Genomic DNA, 21648 nt, shown 5'->3' with positions numbered 1-21648 from the left:
TAGGGAGACTAGGGCTTAACTAACTTTGCCTAGACAAGAACAGAAAGATGTGACTGAATTAAGGCACTGAGAGAGGAGTTGGAGATGAGTACAGGGATTCAAGGAATGTTTTAGGGGTTAAATCTGGCAGAACACGGATGAAGAAGGGAGAGTAAAGGAGAGCCAATGGGAAGAGAGAGTGGGAGAATATCCTGGAAGTAGTGGTATCGTGGATAAGCTCATTAACAGGAAAAATGCAAAAGATGATACAGAAGCGAAGATAGTACAGGTCAAAGAGTGAAGGAATAAGTGGGAGAGGCAAGGGATCATGTTTGCACACATCACTCGTGTAATGGTTAATAGTATATTTCAACTTGACTTAGCTAAGGGGAGCCTAGATAGCTGGCAAACATTATTTCCTGGTGTGTCTGTGAGGCTATTTCCAGAAGAGATTAACATTTGAATCAGTAGACTGAGTGAAGATCACTTTCACCAATAAGAGTGGTCATCATTCAATCTGTTGAGGGCCCAAATAGAACAAAAGGTGGAGGACATGTGAATTTTGTTCTCTCTCTCTCTCTCTCTCTCTCTCTCTCTCTTTCTCTCCTTAAGCTGGGATATCTATCTTCTCCTGCCCTCAGAAGACATCAGAACTCTTGTTTCTCAGGCCTTCTGGCTCAGACTGAATTGTACCAGCTTTCCTGGATCTCTGACTTGCAGATGACGTATCATGGGACTTCATTGGCCTTCATATCTGTAAGAACCAATTCCTATATTTTCTCTTATATATCTATATATCTTATTATCTCTGCTTCTCTGGAGAACCCTGACTAATACAATCCCTTTGGGACTTATCAAAGCTAGCTTCCTCCAATTACTCTATGCTAACTTTCAGCTTCCCCTTTTAATCTCTTTGTTTACCAGTTGTTACACATAAACCTTGTGTCTTGCCTTTATTTTATTGTCAAATTGCCAACCAGAATTCTGGCCAAACATATACCCATTTCAAATTAGCATATATAAACACATTCACTTTATAGGGCAGTCTTCTTCAGAATATAACCAAGGACAGCACCCCAGAGACTCTCACTGAATAAACTAAAGCCAGTCTAATATTTAAATAATTACTGTGAAAAGTTTTCTAAAGACCTCCACAAATATCCTACAATATTTTAACAGCTGAGGAATATGTAACAGCATGAACCTAATGCAACATTCTACAGTGACAAAGTGCTCACTTAACTTATAATGGTAATAATTTGCCACATCTGATTAATATTACCACCCTACTAAAGAATCTGTTATGGTGTTAGAACAGAAAGTCAAATAGTTTCTATTTTATATTGAAGTTTCAATCCTAGCCAAAAAAAAAAAAAATTGAAAGGGAGGTATTCACAAGTTCATGTTGAATATAGCTTTATTTAACCATTACAAAGTTCATGGAAAGTACAGGAAGTGAACTACTTATTGCTTACACTGAAAGGAACACTTGATGTACTCAGCCTCCTCCCAGATAGATGTCTAAGCTCCACAGAAAAGGAAATAAAGCAGATATTTCTAATACTAATTAGCTTGTGCTATATAAACACTTTATACTGAGAAAGGGCTTTATCATTTGCATTTAGGGACTTTTCACAAATCTATGGTTCTTATTACAGGGGATAACATTTGGCCATATCATTGTTTGATTTGTACTTTCAATGTTAATTTTCCTGTACTGGGTTTCATGACTCTTGATTTCTGTACCACTCTCAGTGAGTAGGCATGTTATTTATACTATATATAATGTTATGTGAAACTATCATTAATATCCAGTTCTTTGAACCATGATTATCCCTAGGAATTCTAACTAATGGCCCTCAGAAAGTGGAGGCACCCTCCTCATATTGCTAAACAAGCTTATCGTCTAGTGAAGAATGGCAAAATGTTGATTAGTATGACCTATAAAAGATCAAATTGTCCAGCCCTAAATTATTCAGAAAGGAAAAATATTTTCAAGACAGGAAGGTCAGCCTTTTTCTTTCACAGACAGTTCTAGCAGTATTATTATAAATTCACAATTATTTATAAACTGTTGATACAATTTCATGTTTCTCTCAAAGTACTGGATATCTCTAGAGATAGTAGTTCAAGCTTATGTAATGCTAATGTTAACTACTGTCCTTTTATCTAAGCCAATGTCTTCACAAACTTGATCCTTAAATCTGTGAACTCTGGGCAGCCCTTGTCTTGTTACATGACTCTCAGTTTCCAGGTCAAGTTAGAAAAGCTAACATGAACAAGCATCTCTGTGTTTCCCTCATTTCTGGCAAGAGTTTAGGAGAAAAAAAAATGAGTAGGGTAAGATTAGAGTCCCTTTGAACCCCAATATGATCTGGGACTCTGCTTGAGTGGAAGTGGCTTTGGGTGATGATGTCATTTACACATCAATGTCCATCTCTCCTGTTATCATTGGTCCACAGGGACTGTTTCTGCTGCGACTTCAAAAGATCCTTATGGCATACAAGTGTGTGCAAGCTATCAACAGCCAGTTTCCTTACTTGTCCTTTCTCCCTTGGTGCTTTTTATTTCCTTGCTTATTACATTAACACAGACTTAAGCTTACTGTGTAGTTTGGTTCTAATCATGCTAGCACACTCTGCTGTACAGTGGTAACATCACAACATGCTCAGTACTCTCTTTGACATTGTTGTGCATCTCAACATAGTGTCCTGTCCCAGGTAATTAATCTGGAGGTGACAGTCATCCTTCACTTAGCCTTGGCAGCAATTCATTCACCTTTCTTTTTTCTAGCCAATTGATCATTTCCTATAACTTTTTCTAACTTGATTTTTGGATAGTTTTCCCAACATGATTCTTTAGCATCAGACAGATGTCTTCAAGTCATTTTGGTCTTTTTAACCACCTTACTTATTTTGTCTTATCTTTTTTTTTTTTTTTTTTTTGGAGATAGAGTCTTGCTCGAGTGCAGTGGCATGATCTTGACTCACTGCAACCTCTGCCTCCTGAGTTCAAGCAATTCTCCTGCCTCAGCCTACTAAGTAGCTGGGATTACAGGCATGTGCCACCATGCATGGCTACTTTTTGTATTTTTAGTAGAGATGGGGTTTTACCATGTTGGCCAGGCTGATCTCGAACTCCTGGCCTCAAGCAATTCACCCGCCTCGGCCTCCCAAAGTGCTGGGATTACAGGTGTGAGCCACCGTACCTAGCCTATTTTGTCTTCTTAATGGGATATACTACAACCAACTCACTTTCAGTTTCAAATCTTATTCTGTCCTCTTATTTTGTAGATTCCCCACCCCATCCATCCCATTTAAGAAACCATTACTAGAAGAATGCCATAGCTGGATGCTTTGGAAAGTTTTTAAAACAAAATTTTCTTATAATAATATCGAGAATAAAATTGAAAATTTTCCACTGAAAAGAGTAAGGTCTTAGAAATTCTGCCTGCTAGAGGGTAATAAGAAGGATAACCTGACCTATTGATAGAGTTTTGTTGCAAAAAAATAAAATGTTACTTATTGAGAATACATATTGCATCTCTGAGATATATTATTATTTGAATATTAGAAAATAACTAAAATGAAGAATACAGATCTTTCATTTGAAGTTACTATAAACCACTAATAAATAGCTCTAAAAATAAAGTCATTCAGAGATATCAAACAATGCATCAGTCTTCCTCCGTTTTATTTCTATAAGATTGTGAGGAGGAGAAAGAGGATTAAAGAGATAAGATGCTATAAGAAATGGTAGGGCAATGGAATCATCATTCTGCATTTCCAGAGTACATTTCCTAGACCCAACATTACCAGAATCTCGTAATAGGGGTGGAGATCTTTTTTAAGGATTTTTTAATAGGACAGAACATGAGATAGATCCCTCTAGAATAAGGTAAGCCTACATAGAACAGGAGCATGTATATGTTTTATACTGAACATTTTAAACAAATGGTCTTCAATGAGTAACTCTCAAAACTACTTATTTTGAAGATGTAAAATATATAACAAAATACAGTGCATCAAAAATTATTATATCAAACATCACAAATAGGCAAGAGGCATTGTTGCTGAGTGAACTAGTGGAGGCTTCTGTGCTGAGTCTGACTATACCAGGTGAAACTAATCTGAATAGGAGACAAAGATGTTTCCTTTCCTCCTCCTGGAAAATCATTACAGTCCATCTGCTAAGCTTTCTCATCTTTAGTAGAATAAATGTGATTTCCAGTTTTTCACTTGCCCTGTTAACAAAACATACAGCATTAAAGAACTTCTTGTTTTTGAAGTCGCAAAACCAAGTATAGTACAATTATTTCATTTACCAGCATAACCTCAAATTTTGAGCAGAGATATTAATATAATTATATACACTAAAAAGGTTAATATCAAGTCACTCATAATAAAAAAGAAGCAATAAAAATGATAGCAATACTCAGACCTAATCAGAACTATCTAAGATAATACACATGCAGAGGCTGAAAAGATTGTTGGCTCAAAATCTGACTAACCTCTCCCCTCCTCCATTTGAAACAGCTCTCAAAAATATGTATTAAACTAAGAAGAGATTGAATATCTTTTCTTTCTTCTTGGCTTGACAAAATTAAATAGCTTTCATGTTACCAAAGAGTCCTTTTCAATTATTCTGCAAACATATAGTTTTTAATTAAGGCATTTAAATCAAAATAGACAACTGAAGGATGATCTGAATTATAGCTGGGAATATCTCAGATTCAAGAGGCAGTTAGAATACAGTTTACCTACCTACAAAATAATTATAAACTTCTCAACTGACATGATTTATTCTTCACCTACAAACCTGAATTCAAATGCAAATATTCCTCCAAGTATAAAAATAATAATTAATAAAGTAGGAAAGATTTCCAACACTAAAACAAAAGGAGGAAGAGTAAAGAAATGAGAGAGAAAGTTTAATAGAAAGTTAGATATTTCTTAAAACTGCAGTGGCACTTTACATTAACAGAATACATTTCGATTAGAATCTTGGCCCCAGGCAAATTGAACCATGAAAAATCAGCTCCCTGAGTGTTCCTGTCAGAGGCCAGTGATGGAGGGATCCCTGTAAATTCTTAATCTGCCTTTTTTCAGAGCAGGACAATATAGCTCTACTGAAAGGAAGGTCGAGCTGCTGAACCTCCACAGTAGGTAACCCAGAAAGCAATCAAGCTGAGCTGGCAGGGAGTAGATTCCAACTGAACTCTGTAGTGAGGTCTTTTCTCTTCCCCTGCAGGTACCATACAGAAAGGAAGATTCCTAGGACTTGTGGCTTAATTTCTCTGGCTACCGCACTAATCGCACGCATCCCATAATTATTGTCTTCTTTCTTCCTCCAGACTGTCATTCTTCTGTCTTTTAGCTCCATCCCACAGGCAGACAGTGTCTACACAAAGGGCCAAGCTAGTTAGCCAGCCACCTGAGGGAACTTCGTGGCTCCACTGTGCTCCCCGTGTCTTTTTTTTCTTTTTTCTCCTTCACTTGTCACCCCTCCCATTCTTTCTAGTAAAGAATATTTAATTTGCATTCTTTCCCAGCTAAACCATAGTTAACAAAATTGCTTCATTAAATGAGATGCCTATGCAGAAAAGCTGAAGAAATCTGTGAACTAAGTCTGGGCTCCTAAAAAAATTAACCACAGATCTCTCAGGTATCACCAGGATACCACAAAGAGGTGCCTTAGGCAGCCCACAGTGGCATCAAAGCTGCCCTGGCCATGCTTTAAACATTTTTACAGGTGTGTGACCTGTAACTCTCTCCCTGGACGGGGCACTGGAATACTTTTCATATGGATTTATGGCTTTTCAATGGTCACAAATGAGGTTATTGAGAAATCTCTAGTCGAACTAGCTAAGAAGTGATAAACATATGTGTGACTATAAAATTTAACAGGAGTGGGGCTTGTGCCTTGTGCACCAAGCTTGATTTGCTTTTCTGTGTGTCATGAGTATTCTTCTCAGTCATTGTAAATACATGAAGAGCCAAACAAAAGAATATACAAAAAGTTCTGTCTTGGAAAGCTATACGGATCTTTTGGTGTGTCTTTCTAGGACCCTAGGGTAGGTGTACTAACCACTTATGTAAAAGATTGATTGGTTTCCAGACCTGGAGCATCTGGAGGCATTGTGGAGACAGTTTATGGTCGCCCTGGAGGTGCAAAGCACCTCCTACCATGCTGAGGTGACCCCATTGGTAAAGTGTTAATTGGCTCTGAAGGGAGCCTCATCTGGTCAATCCAGATGGAGATGCAGATTTATTTCCCTAGATTGAAAATACCACAAAAATGCCAAGCCACCTTCTGAGAAGGATGGGATTGATGCTAGGCAATAACAGATTGTCGATATGATGAAAGGTTAAAGAGCAATCAAATGACTTGTACTTCCCCCATTTGCTATAATGAACAAAGCTGGAGTGTTCACAGAACATAAAAACAATTTAACTTATCTGTTTTGTTTAATTGAAAAAAATATATGTGTGTGTGTGTGTGTGTGTGTGTGTGTGTGTGTGTGTGTATATATTTTTTAAATGCCCAGGTCAATCAATTCTTGGGTTATGGGCAAAATAATCGAGTATATTTAATCATTATAAATAAGTCAGAAAAATGATGTTCAGAAATGTAGTTTAATTCACACTAGACACCTCCTATGTGCTTTAAGTCTCTAGAGCTCTCTTACAACACATATGTACCACAGGAAGACTTATTAAAGTACGTTAACTCTGTTTCCCCTAAAACCAAGCCTAAGAATTAATGATCAATTGTTTCTCAATTATACATGTTGCTTTTTTTGTTAAGTATCTGGATTCTCTGGTGTGGGGAATTGTATTATAAGCTATCTGTCACAACATCATGAATGTAAAGCAATAACAACAAAATGTTAGACATGGGCGTTGCTCATATAGAAGTTGTCATCCTTATGCTTAAGGAGAAATTAGAAAATAGATAAAGATTTTAGAAAGTATAAAAATATATATCCTCTCCCATTGAAAGCAGCTTTCTTCAGCTAATGAATCTTATTATGGCCTGAAGTTCAGTAATGATCATTCATAAATATTATTTATTGTTTGTCATTCACTATACTCAATATTTTCTGCAGGTTGATGAAACCTCCAGCTTCATAACCACCCTGCAGAGTAGCTTTTATTTGCCTAATTTGGCTACCAAAATCTCTAAAATCGTTAGAAAGTATAAAAACATAAAATATCTCAAATATTCATATATTAAATTTAAATAATTTATTCTGTATTACAGATTCACATTATTTATGACTCTGTGCTTGTACAAATAGATAGCTGTTTTTACATTTTAACACTGGACTGAACATATGGGAAAGGAGCCACAAGTTTAATCTTTACTTATGTGACTTGTAAACAACTCTCACAAAGAATAAGCTACAATCAGCTCTTGGAGACAGATGGGATCAGCTACCACAAAAAGAATAGGGACAAGTTGGGACACAAAAACCCCTACTACCCCTTTGACCCCTTTGATGTTCTCTGAACTACAGCTTGAATTTACACATTGAAAGGGCTGGTACAATCATTTCTGTTACTGCTCCTTCAGTATGCTCACAGAAGGCTGGCAAGGAAATTTTCCTTACCTTGACTATTTCGCTCAAAAAAAATTTTGGGGGAAGGTGCTCACTTAAAAAATGATGTGAAAACTTGATCTGTGTGCAAGGCTCACCACAGAGGTTTAATTATTTGGTATACTGGTTGTTCATATGGAGAAAAATTAAATATGTTTGACATATTTTCTCATTAGACAGTCTCAAAAACAGCTTAATGACTAAGAAATGGGATCAACATTTTCTCTTCATTCTTGCAAACAGGAATTCATTTTAAGAAACAGTTTTGTTTTTGTTACCCCCGCCCTGCGCCCCGGCCAGGCATAAAGTATTGCTTCAGTCTCCCAAGCACTCCTGGAAAAATAAGTGTTTAATATCTAGTTGAGTTTTCTATATAACTGAAGCTTATACCTGATGAAGTCAACATTTTTAAAGGCAGTTTTGATCAAAAGAGTCCTCAAATGTCCATCTGAATAACTAATTTTAAAAATTAACTTATTAAGAACAAGATAATGTTCACATATAATCAGTCATCTCCCTTGTAAAGGATTTCTAAATTCAAACTGTATAAGTTGAATCTAATTTTATGAATGAAATAATTCAGTTTTATGTCTTTTACCAAAAGTCTGATGTTGATTGAGGGAGAATTGTAAACATTATGTTTCACTATCTTCGATCCATCCATAGTAGAATTTAAGCAATCATTGTCACTCACAAAATGAAACCAAACAAATTAAATGTGTTACAGTTACATAAACTTATAACAATGTGCACCATATGATTTAATATTCAGCATTTAGTGGGTTAAGCTGTTATTGTTTTGTCTGTAAAAATATAATATGAAATAACATAATTCCTTCATTTTGTAAGAACAATGTTTGGGACATGACATAGCAATCATTGAGCAAGGTTTTACCAAAGACATGGCAGTAATTACAACACTTTTAAAAACAAGTCCTGGGGCAAGATGGCCGAATAGGAACAGCTCCAATCTCCAACTCCCAGCGCGAGCAACACAGAAGACCGGTGATTTCTGCATTTTCAACTGAGGTACTGGGTTCATCTCACTGGGGAGTGCCGGACGATCGGTGCTGGTCAGCTGCTGCAGCCCGACCAGCGAGAGCTGAAGCAGGGCGAGGCATTGCCTCACCTGGAAATAGCAAGGGGGAAGGGAATCCCTTTTCCTAGCCAGGGGAACTGAGACACACAACACCTGGAAAATCGGGTAACTCCCACCCCAATACTGCGCTTTAAGCAAACAGGCACACCAGGAGATCATATCCCACACCTGGCCGGGAGGGTCCCACACCCACGGAGCCTCCCTCATTGCTAGCACAGCAGTCTGTGATCTACCGGCAAGGCAGCAGCGAGGCTGGGGGAGGGGCGCCCGCCATTGCTGAGGCTTAAGTAGGTAAACAAAGCTGCTGGGAAGCTTGAACTGGGGGGAGCTCACAGCAGCTCAAGGAAACCTGCCCGTCTCTGTAGACTCCACCTCTGGGGATGGGGCACAGATAACAACAAAAGCAGCCGAAACCTCTGCAGACGCAAAGAACTCTGTCTGACAGCTTTGAAGAGAGGAGTGGATCTCCCAACATGGAGGTTGAGATCTGAGAAGGGACAGACTGCCTGCTCAAGTGGGTCCCTGACCCCTGAGTAGCCTAACTGGGAGACATCCCCCACCAGGGGCAGTCTGACACCCCACACCTCACAGGGTGGAGTACACCCCTGAGAGGAAGCTTCCAAAGCAAGAATCAGACAGGTACACTCGCTGTTCAGAAATATTCTATCTTCTGCAGCCTCTGCTGCTGATACCCAGGCAAACAGGGTCTGGAGTGGACTCAAGCAATCTCCAACAGACCTACAGCTGAGGGTCCTGACTGTTAGAAGGAAAACGATCAAACAGGAAGGACACCTACACCAAAACCCCATCAGTACATCACCATCATCAAAGACCAGAGGCAGATAAAACCACAAAGATGGGGAAAAAGCAGGGCAGAAAAGCTGGAAATTCAAAAAATAAGAGCACATCTCCCCCGGCAAAGGAGCGCAGCTCATCGCCAGCAACGGATCAAAGCTGGACGGAGAATGACTTTGACGAGATGAGAGAAGAAGGCTTCAGTCCATCAAATTTCTCAGAGCTAAAGGAGGAATTACATACCCAGTGCAAAGAAACTAAAAATCTTGAAAAAAAAGTGGAAGAATTGATGGCTAGAGTAATTAATGCAGAGAAGGTCATAAACGAAATGAAAGAGATGAAAACCATGATACGAGAAATACGTGACAAATGCACAAGCTTCAGTAACCGACTCGATCAACTGGAAGAAAGAGTATCTGCGATTGAGGATCAAATGAATGAAATGAAGCGAGAAGAGAAACCAAAAGAAAAAAGAAGAAAAAGAAATGAAAAAAGCCTGCAAGAAGTATGGGATTATGTAAAAAGACCAAATCTATGTCTGATTGGGGTGCCTGAAAGTGAGGGGGAAAATGGAACCAAGTTGGAAAACACTCTTCAGGTTATCATCCAGGAGAACTTCCCCAACCTAGTAGGGCAGGCCAACATTCAAATCCAGGAAATACAGAGAACGCCACAAAGATACTCCTCGAGAAGAGCAACTCCAAGACACATAATTGTCAGATTCACCAAAGTTGAAATGAAGGAAAAAATCTTAAGGGCAGCCAGAGAGAAAGGCCGGGTTACCCACAAAGGGAAGCCCATCAGACTAACAGCAGATCTCTCGGCAGAAACTCTCCAAGCCAGAAGAGAGTGGGGGCCAATATTCAACATTCTTAAAGAAAAGAATTTTAAACCCAGAATTTCATATCCAGCCAAACTAAGTTTCATAAGTGAAGGAGAAATAAAATCCTTTACAGATAAGCAAATGCTTAGAGATTTTATCACCACTAGGCCTGCCTTACAAGAGACACTGAAGGAAGCACTAAACATGGAAAGGAACAACCGGTACCAGCCATTGCAAAAACATGCCAAAATGTAAAGACCATCGACGCTAGGAAGAAACTGCATCAACTAACGAGCAAAATAACCAGTTAATATCATAATGACAGGATCAAGTTCACACATAACAATCTTAACCTTATGTAAATGGACTAAATGCTCCAATTAAAAGACACAGACTGGCAAACTGGATAAAGAATCAAGACCCATCTGTATTCAGGAGACCCATCTCACACGCAGAGACATACATAGGCTCAAAATAAAGGGATGGAGGAAGATTTACCAAGCAAATGGAGAACAAAAAAAAAGCGGGGGTTGCAATACTAGTCTCTGATAAAACAGACTTTAAACCATCAAACATCAAAAGAGACAAAGAAGGCCATTACATAATGGTAAAGGGATCAATTCAACAGGAAGAGCTAACTATCCTAAAGATATATGCACCCAATACAGGAGCACCCAGATTCATAAAGCAAGTCCTTAGAGACTTACAAAGAGACTTAGACTCCCATACAATAATAATGGGAGACTTCAACACTCCACTGTCAACATTAGACAGATCAACGAGACAGAAAGTTAACAAGGATATCCAGGAATTGAACTCATCTCTGCAGCAAGCAGACCTAATAGACATCTATAGAACTCTCCACCCCAAATCAACAGAATATACATTCTTCTCAGCACCACATCGTACTTACTCCAAAATCAACCACGTAATTGGAAGTAAAGCACTCCTCAGCAAATGTACAAGAACAGAAATTATAACAAACTGTCTCTCAGACCACAGTGCAATCAAACTAGAACTCAGGACTAAGAAACTCAATCAAAACCGCTCAACTACATGGAAACTGAACAACCTGCTCCTGAATGACTACTGGGTACATAACGAAATGAAGGCAGAAATAAAGATGTTCTTTGAAACCAATGAGAACAAAGATACAACATACCAGAATCTCTGGGACACATTTAAAGCAGTGTGTAGAGGGAAATTTATAGCACTAAATGCCCACAAGAGAAAGCAGGAAAGATCTAAAATTGACACTCTAACATCGCAATTAAAAGAACTAGAGAAGCAAGAGCAAACACATTCAAAAGCTAGCAGAAGGCTAGAAATAACGAAGATCAGAGCAGAACTGAAGGAGATAGAGACACAAAAAACTCTCCAAAAAATCAATGAATCCAGGAGTTGGTTTTTTGAAAAGATCAACAAAATTGACAGACCACTAGCAAGACTAATAAAGAAGAAAAGAGAGAAGAATCAAATCGACGCAATTAAAAATGATAAAGGGGATATCACCACCGACCCCACAGAAATACAAACTACCATCAGAGAATACTATAAACACCTCTACACAAATAAACTGGAAAATCTAGAAGAAATGGATAATTTCCTGGACACTTACACTCTTCCAAGACTAAACCAGGAAGAAGTTGAATCCCTGAATAGACCAATAGCAGGCTCTGAAATTGAGGCAATAATTAATAGCCTACCAACAAAAAAAAGTCCAGGACCAGATGGATTCACAGCTGAATTCTACCAGAGGTACAAGGAGGAGCTGGTACCATTCCTTCTGAAACTATTCCAATCAATAGAAAAAGAGGGAATCCTCCCTAACTCATTTTATGAGGCCAACATCATCCTGATACCAAAGCCTGGCAGAGACACAACAAAAAAAGAGAATTCTAGACCAATATCCCTGATGAACATCGATGCAAAAATCCTCAATAAAATACTGGCAAACCGGATTCAGCAACACATCAAAAAGCTTATCCACCATGATCAAGTGGGCTTCATCCCTGGGATGCAAGGCTGGTTCAACATTCGCAAATCAATAAACATAATCCAGCATATAAACAGAACCAAAGACAAGAACCACATGATTATCTCAATAGATGCAGAAAAGGCTTTTGACAAAATTCAACAGCCCTTCATGCTAAAAACGCTCAATAAATTCGGTATTGATGGAACGTACCTCAAAATAATAAGAGCTATTCATGACAAACCCACAGCCAATATCATACTGAATGGGCAAAAACTGGAAAAATTCCCTTTGAAAACTGGCACAAGACAGGGATGCCCTCTCCCACCACTCCTATTCAACATAGTGTTGGAAGTTCTGGCTATGGCAATCAGGCAAGAGAAAGAAATCAAGGGTATTCAGTTAGGAAAAGAAGAAGTCAAACTGTCCCTGTTTGCAGATGACATGATTGTATATTTAGAAAACCCCATTGTCTCAGCCCAAAATCTCCTTAAGCTGATAAGCAACTTCAGCAAAGTCTCAGCATACAAAATCCATGTGCAAAAATCACAAGCATTCTTATACACCAGTAACAGACAAACAGAGAGCCAAATCAGGAATGAACTTCCATTCACAATTGCCTCAAAGAGAATAAAATACCTAGGAATCCAACTTACAAGGGATGTAAAGGACCTCTTCAAGGAGAACTACAAACCACTGCTCAGTGAAATAAAAGAGGACACAAACAAATGGAAGAACATACCATGCTCATGCATAGGAAGAATCAATATCGTGAAAATGGCCATACTGCCCAAGGTAATTTATAGATTCAATGCCATCCCCATCAAGCTACCAATGAGTTTCTTCACAGAATTGGAAAAAAACTGCTTTAAAGTTCATATGGAACCAAAAAAGAGCCCGCATCTCCAAGACAATCCTAAGTCAAAAGAACAAAGCTGGAGGCATCACGCTACCTGACTTCAAACTATACTACAAGGCTACAGTAACCAAAACAGCATGGTACTGGTACCAAAACAGAGATATAAACCAATGGAGCAGAACAGAGTCCTCAGAAATAATACCACACATCTACAGCCATCTGATCTTTGATAAACCTGAGAGAAACAAGAAATGGGGAAAGGTTTCCCTATTTAATAAATGGTGCTGGGAAAATTGGCTAGCCATAAGTAGAAAGTTGAAACTGGATCCATTCCTTACTCCTTATACGAAAATTAATTCAAGATGGATTAGAGACTTAAATGTTAGACCTAATACCATAAAAATCCTAGAGGAAAACCTAGGTAGTACCATTCAGGACATAGGCATGGGCAAAGACTTCATGTCTAAAACACCAAAAGCAACGGCAGCAAAAGCCAAAATTGACAAATGGGATCTCATTAAACTAAAGAGCTTCTGCACAGCAAAAGAAACTACCATCAGAGTGAACAGGCAACCTACAGAATGGGAGAAAATTTTTGCAATCTACTCATCTGACAAAGGGCTAATATCCAGAACCTACAAAGAACTCAAACAAATTTACAAGAAAAAAACAAATAACCCCATCAATAAGTGGGCAAAGGATATGAACAGACATTTCTCAAAAGAAGACATTCATACAGCCAACAGACACCTGAAAAAATGCTCATCATCACTGGCCATCAGAGAAATGCAAATCAAAACCACAATGAGATACCATCTCACACCACTTAGAATAGCGACCATTAAAAAGTCAGGAAACAACAGGTGCTGTAGCGGATGTGGAGAAATAGGAACACTTCTACACTGTTGGTGGGATTGTAAACTAGTTCAACCATTATGGAAAACAGTATGGCGATTCCTCAAGGATCTAGAACTAGATGTACCATATGACCCAGCCATCCCATTACTGGGTATATACCCAAAGGATTATAAATTATGCTGCTATAAAGACACATGCACACGTCTGTTTATTGCAGCACTATTCACAATAGCAAAGACTTGGAATCAACCCAAATGTCCATCAGTGACAGATTGGATTAAGAAAATGTGGCACATATACACCATGGAATACTATGCAGCCATAAAAAAGGATGAGTTTGTGTCCTTTGTAGGGACATGGATGCAGCTGGAAACCATCATTCTTAGCAATCTATCACAAGAACAGAAAACCAAACACCACATGTTCTCACTCATAGGTGGGAACTGAACAATGAGATCACTTGGACTCAGGAAGGGGAACATCTCACACAGGGGCCTGTCATGGGGAGGGGGGAGGGGGGAGGGATTGCATTGGGATTTATACCTGATGTAAATGAGAAGTTGATGGGTGCAGCACACCAACATGGCACAAGTATACATATGTAACAAACCTGCACGTTATGCACATGTACCCTACAACTTAAAGTATAATAATAATAAATAAATTTAAAAAAAAAGAAAAAAAAACAATTCCTTGAATGGAAAGATCTCCTGTATTCATGGATTGGAAGAATTAATATTTTTTAAATGGTAATACTACTCAAAGCTATCTACAGATTTAATGTAATCCCTATCAGAATACCAATGACATTTTTCACAGAAATAGAAGAAAACAAACCTAAAATTTGTATAGAACCACAAAAGATTCCAAAGTATCCAAAGCAATCTTGATCAAAAGAACAAAGAGGCATCACACCACCTGACTTTAAAATATACTACAAAACTATCGTAATCAATATAGCATTATATTGGTGTAAAAACAGGCACATAGACCAGTGGTACAAAATAGAGAGCCTATAAACAAAACTATGCATTTATGGTCAATTGATATTTGACAAAGCTTTCAGGTATACATATAATGGGAAAAGGACATTTTCTTCAATAAATGGTTTTTGGATAAATTGATATCAACATGCAGAATGAAATTAGACCTTTATCTCACACATATATAAAAATCAATTCAAAATGAATTGGAAAGTTAAACATAAGATCTGAAACTGCAAAACTCCTAGAACATAGGGGAAATCTCCATAGAAAGACAAGTATCACATGATCTCACTTATATGTGGAATATAAAAATATTAAACTCATAGAAGCAGAGAGTAGAATGGTGGTTAGTAGAATCTAGCAGAGGGTTTTGGGGAGATGTTGGTCAAATAATACAAAATATTCTTATGTAGGAGGAATAAGTTCAAAAGATCTATTATATAACATAGATACTATAGTTGATAACAATGTATTATATTCTTAAATATCACTAAGAGGATAGGTTTTAGATGTTCTTATCACAAGAAAATGATGTGTGTGAGGTGATACATATGTGAATTAGCTTGATTTAGCCATTGCATAAGGTATACATATTTCAAAACACCATATTATACATAATAAATATATACAATTGTAGCTTGTCAATTAAAATATTTAATTAATTATTTTTAAATAATATAACCAAGCTCTGAAGCACATGCTGCTTTTAAAATTTCTCATTGTACATTTCTCTGTCAAGCATGGGAATTCAAGGTAAAGCTCATTTTTCTTTTACCTTTGAAATAAATGTCCTTTTAAATTTTTGTACTTTCTATCAATACAAACAGCTTTAACCTTTTGTCCTTGTGAAAGTGTATACTGTATTTTAGAAACGATTATTTGCATTCACTTCTTTATCATTTGATCACTCATTATTGAATTGTCTTCTATAGGGAACCCAATAACATGTAGTATTTAATTTAATCATAAGTTCACAGAATCAAATATCATTATCTCTTAGTCATTATCTCTTATCATTATTTCAATATCTATCTTATCATTACCTCAGTATCATCATCTTTTAGTCATGCATTTTGCACAGCTATTAAAGAATTATTAAAGTTTAGTTATAGTGTGTCATTCTAAAATACTGAACTATTATGTATGATCCAACCAGTCTAGCAGCCCAGAGAGAGACATTAAGAGAAAATAGGATGTAGGGTTTTTTTGTTGTTTGTCTTTTAACATTCCAGTTCAGATGTTAGTATGTTTTGTGATTGTGATGGTATAATTTGAAGAGGATTCTTTATATATGGAACTAAGGTAAATGCATATATCTAAAAATATTTGGGGGCAGAGCAACATGGCAGAATAGAAAGTTCTACCTGTCATCCCCCCATACCAAGACACTCCAATTTAACAACTATCTACACAGAAAAAAAGAACCTTCATAAGAACCAAAAATTAGGTGAGCACTCACAGCACCAGGTTTTAACTTCATGTTGCTGAAAGAGGCACTGAAGAGGTAGGAAAAACAGTGTTGAGTCTCCAACACCACGTCTTCTCCATCCCTCTCAGCATCAGTGGCTGGCGCAGAGTGTTTTTGTGCACTGAGGAGATGGAGAACACAACAATTTTAAGGCATGAAACTCCCCTGTTGTAGTAGAAAACAAAACCAGACCAAACTCAGCCAATGCCCTCCTAGGGAGGAAGCATTTAAACCAGCCCTAGTCTGAGGATAATTGCCATCCCAGTGATCTGAACTTGAGTTCTGCAAGTCTCATCAACATGGGCTAAAGTGTTCTGGGGCTCTAACTAAACTTGAAAGGCAGTCTATGCCACAAGTACTGCAATGCCTAAGTGAGTCCTAGTGCCACTCCTAGCCAGTGGACTGGGGCAAGCTCAGCCTACTGAGACACCAGCAGAGGGCAGCTAAGAGAGTTGTGGCATTACCTTTCCCATAACCCCAAGCTACGCAGCTTGTGGCTCCTAAAACAACCCCTTCCTTCCACCTGTGGAGAGGAGAAGGAAGAGTGGGGAGGACTGCATCCTGCATCTTGAATATCAGCTCAGCCACAACAGGATAGGGCACCAGTCAGAGTCATGCGGTTTTCCTTCCAGGCCATTGCTTCCAAACAACATTTTTAGACATGACCTGCACCAGAAGGGAATCTGCTTCCCGGAAGAAAAGAACCCAGTCCTGGCAGGATTCATCACTTGCTAAGTGAAGAATCCTTAGGCCCTGAATAACCAGCAGCAATACCCAAGTACTATGTAGATGGCCTTGAGGGAGACTTTGAGACTTGCTGGTTTTAGGTGAGACTCAGCAAATTTCCAGCTGTAGCTATGGGGTGAGAAAACTTCCACTTGAGAAAAGTAGAGGGAAAAGTAAGAGGTACTTTGTCTTTTACCTTAGGTACCAGCACAACCACAGGTGAATAGAGCATCAAGTGGGCTTTGAGGGTTTTCAATTCCGGGACATGGATCTTGGATGGCATTTCTGGACCTGCCCTGGGCCAGAGGGGAACCCAATTCCCTGAAGGTAAAATCCCAGGACAGAAAGCATTCACCACAAGCTGACTGAAGAGCACTTGGGCCTTAAGGGAAATCAGCTGTAGTCTGGCAGTAATCCCCATGGGCCTGTGGTAGAGGTGGCCACAGGGTGAGGGTCCTCTGCTTTTGGAAAGTGGATGGAAGAATGAGAAGAACTACATCTTGTGGTGTGAGTCCCAGGTCAGACTAAGTACACTAGAACATCAGAGGGACTTCTAAGGTTTTTTGGTCTAGTCCCAGGCTCCCAGACAGCATCTCTGGATGTACCCAGGGCCTAAGGAACCTTGCCACCCTGAAGAGAAGGACACAGCACTGACTGGCTTTGTTACCTGCTGATTGTAGGGCCCCAAGGCCTTGAGTGAACATAGGTGATAGCCAGGGAGTGGTTATAGGAGACTTTGGGCAAGACCCAGTGTTCTGTTGGATTCAGGCCTAACCCAGCACAATCATAATAGTGGTGGCCACAGGGGTGCTTATGTCACTTCACCACTTGATCCAGGTGGCTCAGAACAAATTCCATTTGTTTGGGAGAAAGTAAGGGAAGAGAACAAGAGTCTCTGCCTGGTAATCCAGATAATTCTTCTGGATATTGTACAAGACCATCGAGGTGGTATTTCAACAAGTCTTCAAGAACCACAATGTTAATGAGGTTAGGGTGCTCCCAAAAGCAGATACAGCTTAGATCACAAGACTCAACTCCTTTTGCATATCTGGAAAGCCTTCCCAAGAAGGATGGATACAAATAAGCCCAGACTGAGAAGACAACAATAAATACCTAACTCTTCAATGCCCAGACACAGAGAAACATCTACAAGTATCAAGACCATCCAGGAAAACATGACCTTAACAAATGAACTGATTACAGCACCAGAGACCAATACTGGAGAAACAAAGATAAGTGACCTTTGGACAGAATATTCAAAATAGCTATTGTAAAGAAATTCAAAGAAATTAAAGATAACACAGAGGAGGAATTCAGAATTCTAGCAGACAAATTTAATAAAGAGATTAACATATTTAAAAATAAGCAGAAATTCTGGAGCTGAAAAATTCAATTGGCACATTGAAGAATGCATCAGTCTTTTAATAGCAAAATTGATGAAGCAGAAGAAAGAATTAGTGAGTTTGAAGACAGGTACTTGAAAATACACAGTCAGAGGAGATAAAAGAAAAAAATTAAAAACAATGAAGCATGCCTACAGGATCTGGAAAATAAACTCAGAAGGGCTAACATAAAATTTGTTGGCCTTAAAGATTGGGGAGTAGGTACAGAAAGAGATGGGGTAGAGTTTATTCAAAGGGATAATAACAGAGAATGTCTGAAACCAAGAGAGAGATATGAATATTCAAGTGCAAGAAGGTTATATAGAACAGCAAGCAGATTTAACCCAAGAACACTACCTCAAGGCATTGAATAATCAAGCTCACAAAGGTCACGGATAAAGAAAGGACTCTAAAAGCAGTAAGAGAAAATAAACGAATAATATACAATGCAGCTTCAATACACTTGGCAGCAGACTTTTCAGTGGAAACTTTACAGGACAGGAGAAAGTGGCATAACATATTTGAAGTGTTAATGGAAAATGTGTTTTACCCTAGAATAGTATATCTGGTGACAATGTCCTTCAAATATAAAGGAGAAATAAAGACTTTCCCAGACAAATAAAAGCTGAGATATTTCATCAACATCAGACCTCTCCTGTAAGAAGTGCTGAATGAAGTATTTCAATCAGAAAGAAAATGACATTATCAGCAATAATAAATCATCTAAAGGTACAAAACTCACTGGTAATAGTAAATACACAGAAAAACATAGGATATTTTAACACTGTAACTGTGGTGTGTAAAATAAGAACCCTTAAGTAAAAATAATGAACCAGTAAAAAATAACAACTACAACAACTTTTTAAGAAATAGAAAGTAGAATAAGACGCAAATACAAACAATAAAACTTAAAAAGCAGGGGGATGAAGTAAGGCATAGAGTCTTTATTAGTTTAGTTTTCTATTTGCTTGTTTGTTTACATGAATAGAAAGTTGTTATCATCTTAAAATGATGGGTTATAAGGTAGTATTTGCAAGGCTTATGGTAACCACAACCAAAAATCATAAAGCACATAGACAGGAAATAAAAAATAAGAAACTAAACCATATCACTTCCACTAAAAGGAAGACAGGAAGAAAGAAAAAAAGGAAGAGAAGACCAGAAAACAAATAATAAAATGGCAGCAGTAAGTCCTTACTTATCAATAATAATATTGAATGAAAATTGACTAAACTCTCCAATCAAAACATACACAACTGAATGAATTTTTTTAAAAAAGACTCAATGATCTGTTACCCTGTTGCCTACAAGAAAACCACTTCACATATAAAGACACATAGATGAGAAATAAAGGAATGGAAAAAGATATTTCATGCCAATGGATCCACAAAAGAGCAGGAGTAGCTACATTCATATCAGATTAAATAGATTTCAAGACAAAAATGGGTTGGTACAGTAGGAATTGCAGTTTTTGCGTTGTTGGGACTTGCTGTTTGATATTGGAATACATTCTTAAATAAATGTGATTATGTTATACATTATTTTAATGGCCATTTCTTGCTTTTCTTCTAATGACTTATTACTTGCTGTTTATTTTAGACTATTGAAATTATCTTAGATAAGAAGCAAATTCGAGTGATTTTCTTATTCAAGTTCAAAATAGGTCATAAAGTAGAGGAGTCAACTAGCAGTATCAACAATGCATTTGTCCCAGGAACTGCTAACAAATGTACAGTGCAGTGGTGGTTCAAGAAGTTTTGCAGAGATGAGAACCTTGAAGATGACAAGTATAGTGACTGGCCATCACAAGTTGACAACGACTAGTTGAGAGTAATCATCGATGCTGACCCTCTTACAACTACACAAGATGTTGCCAAAGAACTCAAGGCCAACCATTTTGCAGTTGTTTAGCATTTGAAGCAAATTGGAAAGGTGAAAAGGCTCAATAACTGGGTGACTCATGAGCTGACTGAAAATTTTACAAATTGTCCTTTTGAAGTGTCATCTTCTCTTATTCTACACAACAACATGCCATTTCCTCAACCAGATTGTGACATATGATGAAAAGTGGATTTTATATGAAAATTGGTGATGACCGGCTCAATGGTTAGACTGAGAAGAAGCTCCAAAGCACTTCCCAAAGCCAAACTTGCACCACAAAAAGGTCATGGTCACTGTTTGACGGTCTACTGCCAATCTGATCTACTACAGCTTTCTGAATCTTGGTGAGACCATCACATCTGAGAAATATGATTAGCAAATCAATGAGATGCACCCAAAACTGCAATGCCTGCACTGGTATTGATCAACAGAAAGGGCCCAATTCTCCAGGACAATGCCCGATCGCACATCACACAACCAACACTTCAAAAGTTGAACAAATTGGGCTATGAAGTTTTGCCTCATCTGCCATATTCATCTGATCTCTCACCAAGGGACTATCACTTCTTCAAGCTTTGCAACAACTTCTTGCAGAGAAAATGCTTCCACAACCAGCAGGATGAAGAAAATGCTTTCCAATAGTTTGTCAAATCCTGAAGCATGAATCTTTATGCTATAAGAATAAATAAACTTATTTTTCACTGGCAAAAATATGTTGATTGCAACGGTTTCTATTTTGATTAATAAAGATGTACTTGAGCCTAGTTTTAATGATTTAAGATTCATATTCTGAAATTGCAATTACTTTTGCACCAACCTAATAACAAGAGACAAAGAAGGTTACTATATAATGATAAAGGGGTCAGGTCGGGCATGGTGGCTCATGCATGTAATCCCAGCACTTTGGGAGGCTGGGGTGGGTGGATCACCTGGGGTCAGGAGTTCGAGACGAGCCTGGCCAATGTGGCAGAACTCCATCTCTACTAAATGTACAAAAAATTAGCTGGGCGTGGTCGTGGACACCTGTAATCCCAGCTTCTTGGGAGGCTGAGGCAAGAGAATTGCTTTTGCCCAGGAGGCGGAGGTTGCAGTGAGCCAAGATCATGCCATTGCACTCCAGCCTGGGTGACGGAGTGAGACTCTGTCTCAAAAAGAAAGATAAAGGGGTCCATTCAGCAAGAGGATGTAACAATTGTAAATATATATGCACCCCAACA

General features: G+C 38.2%; 1 pseudogene; it reads left to right on the top strand.

The window, feature by feature from the left end:
- LOC141410238 (histone-lysine N-methyltransferase SETMAR-like) overlaps window positions 1-21175 on the top strand; it is a 32179-nt pseudogene extending 11004 nt beyond the window's left edge.
- Window positions 21176-21648: the final 473 nt, after the last annotated feature.

The sequence above is a fragment of the Macaca fascicularis genome, chromosome 4, assembly GCF_037993035.2.
Source record: "Macaca fascicularis isolate 582-1 chromosome 4, T2T-MFA8v1.1".
Taxonomy (NCBI): Eukaryota; Metazoa; Chordata; class Mammalia; order Primates; family Cercopithecidae; genus Macaca; species Macaca fascicularis.
This window is presented reverse-complemented; position numbering and strand designations above follow the sequence as displayed.